At 37.7% G+C, this 3,140-nt stretch overlaps 1 non-coding gene across 1 annotated transcript; it reads left to right on the forward strand.

The window, feature by feature from the left end:
* Positions 1-247: 247 nt before the first annotated feature.
* On the forward strand, positions 248-321 carry Trnaa-ugc. The gene has a single exon. It is a non-coding gene; the product is annotated as a tRNA-Ala (tRNA).
* The last annotated feature ends 2,819 nt before the right edge of the window (positions 322-3,140 follow it).

Raw genomic sequence — 3,140 nt, forward strand, 5'->3', positions numbered from 1 at the left:
AATGAAATGAAAACCCTTTGCTGCTTACAGGCGCTGACATATGTCAACGGGGACAGATGAAAATGTGTACCCCGACGGGGACTCGAACCCGGAATCTCCTGCTTACATGGCAGACGCACTATCCATCTGAACCACCTATTTCTATCTATTAGGAACATTACGTATGTAGATTGTGAACAGTTGGGAATGTGGGTCTCACGGGAAGCGTGCAAGGGATAAGTCCCTGAGGTCGCGCTATTCATCTGTGTCCTCGGTGGCTCAGATGGACAGAGCGTCTGCCATGCAAGCAGGAGGTGCCGGGTTCGAGCCCCGGTCGGGGTACTCATTTTCACCTGCCCCGTTTCGGACATGTCCGAAAGAACAGATACCATCTTAGTGTATATAAAGTTTATTTAATTGTAGTTTTTGATAATTACCGTCACTTAAGCTTCCGTTACTTTGAAAAGCGCTTTTGTTACTGTTGTCATATGGGCGCTGGTGTAGTGTTGGATGCCAAAATACCTGCTCCCCTCCAAGGAGCCATTTCCCGTCAACCAGTTAAGAACCTTTCACGATACCGAAGATAATGTGTTTAAAGGAGTGAGAAATTTCGTAATGCAACGCAATAATAAGTTCCGTACGGAAATGGCTCCTTTTTCACAATGGTACAGTCTTCCTACATACAGCTTCCTTACAGTGTTCAGTGTATATCGTCTTTTTTCTTCTAAAGTTTGATGTGTATATCATTCAGTTTCACATGTAATTAAAACAGGATATGCCTGATTTGTTTATTGTTGCCGTCTTTAAGAAACTGGCATGGCATCGTTTGGTGACCACAGACTGCAATCATCGCTGGATGCAACAATTTATACGAGCACGTTAAGTGTCGTGTTGTAAACTGGTATCATATGTATGTGCGTACATAATAGAATTGTTTACATCTGTCGACTTCTTTTCTTTTGTCGCACTTCGTATCCTTCGCTAAATACAAACCACAAGTAATTCTCCTACGACACAAAGAAACATTTAGCCCTAATCTTCCAGTACTGTTTTGTTTGTTATGTGTGGATGTCGAGTGTCATCTAAAAGTTGTGCTGGAGCCACTTCTTCTTTGTTTGCAATGAATCACTTCTTATTTCGTTTACAGACTTTCAAATTTATAAAACATTTCTTAACCAATAACAAAAAAGTTTCATGTGCCACAAATAATAGTCTCACGGTGAAATATAAATACATTGACGAAATATATACTAATTTATGAGATGATCAGAAAGCTTGTTTACATGATTGCTAGTGCGAAATGCGATAGTGTATGTGAAATATAAATACATTCACGAAATATGTAGTGATTAATGAGATGATCAGAAAGCTGGTGTATGTGATTGCTAGTGCGAAGTGTGATAGTGTATGGTAGTTACTCACTAGCCATGTGATCGGACACAATACAGCGGCAGCGTTCAAGGTCTCATGGTGTGGCTAGAAATGGACTACCTGGCATCTGCAATGAAAATACACTGAGTGAAGTGGCACGGTAGTTAGCACACTTGACTCGCATTCGGGAGAACGACTGTTCAAACCCGAGTCCGGCCATTCTGATTTAGGCTTTCCGTGATTTCCCTAAATCGCTTCCTGACAAATGCCTAGATGTTTTCTTTGAAAGGCCGATATCCTGCTGATCCCTGACGCAATCTGGCCTTGTGTTCCGTCGCTAATGACCTCGATGTCGAAGGGACGTTTAACCCTTCCTTCCTCTCTTGTAGCGTAAATACCTCAAATCATAGGGAGATAAACAAGGGAGTAAATGGAGCTGCGTATAACAGCGACTTTCTAACTGATTTTTTATATGAGAGCAGTTTGAAGGAATTCCATTAAGTAATTGCCCTTAAATCGTCGGAAAGTATCATTTTTAACAGTGAAACCCAGTTCGTTAAGGGGCCATTGATGTGAGGAATAAAAATTGCATACATCCAACTACGTTAACAGACTCTGCAAGGCTAGCATTGGTAGATTTAGTTAATTCGAATGCTGTATTTTGGAAGAGACGTCAGGAAACACGTTGTTAGACATAGAGTGCTTATCGCTTTGAGACTCAGATTTATTTCAATAAATGTCATTTCAAAAATTTACCACCGTCATTAATATATGACACAACTAAATCATACTAATACTAGGCCTATAAATGCTGAAGTGCGTATGTGTTTAACTTTTCACGACTAAGCCACTGAATCGATTTTCATGAAATATGTTATAGAGAACAAGGCTATTTTATAAAGTGTGCAGAACAAGACATTTGTTGATCTGAAGAATATAGCACGAATTAGGGAAACATATTTACTCTTTGAAAAAGCTATTTACTATTTGACTTTTGGAACTTTATCGTATTGTTGAAAATGCTTTTATTGATTGATATGTTCTACATAACACGATTCAACTTAATGAATACAGTGCTTATAAATGCTCGCCGTGTTCAATCCGCACTTCCGTACATAATATGCGAAAATACCCCTCTGTGTTACATTTTTACAACTAAACCACTGAAACGATTTCTATGAAATTTGGTATGGGAATAGCTTGAACGCTGAGGAAGAACTTAGGCTCCTTTAGAAAGTGTCTGGTACAAGATATTTATTGATTTTAAGAATACATTCCTAATCAGAGAAAAATATTCTCTCTCAAAATGCTATTCACTTCTTTACATCATCATATTTGAGTAGGTTATAACCAAATATGGACAGCTGTTGTTGGCAGAAAATTGAAATAAACATCGTTTTTCATTAAAAATGTGGATTAACATATTTTCAAGCTGATTTAGGCAACTATAAAGTAAGTATTGCAGGAATGGCTCTACAAAGTATCCAATACCTATTTAATTAGATAAACCAGTTAAAGTTACACAGGCCAACGAAAAATTATGTTGAAAAACTTCTTTTACTTTGATAACTGTTCATTATAGATTTTTGTGAGCTGAATCCAAATCTAGCCTTAGTTCTTTTGTATGGCCCATAGTTTTTGAGCAATATGCTTTTTATTATACTGTATAAAAATCCTATGCTATATGGTAAATGGGGAAATTAATGAAACGCTTTGTTACAACATAAGCATGGTTTGTAGTGACAGTAAGCTACTTCAAACAATTATATGTGTTAATATAGGTTTCACTT

This window comes from Schistocerca americana, chromosome 5, assembly GCF_021461395.2.
Source record: "Schistocerca americana isolate TAMUIC-IGC-003095 chromosome 5, iqSchAmer2.1, whole genome shotgun sequence".
In the NCBI taxonomy this organism is placed as follows: domain Eukaryota; kingdom Metazoa; phylum Arthropoda; class Insecta; order Orthoptera; family Acrididae; genus Schistocerca; species Schistocerca americana.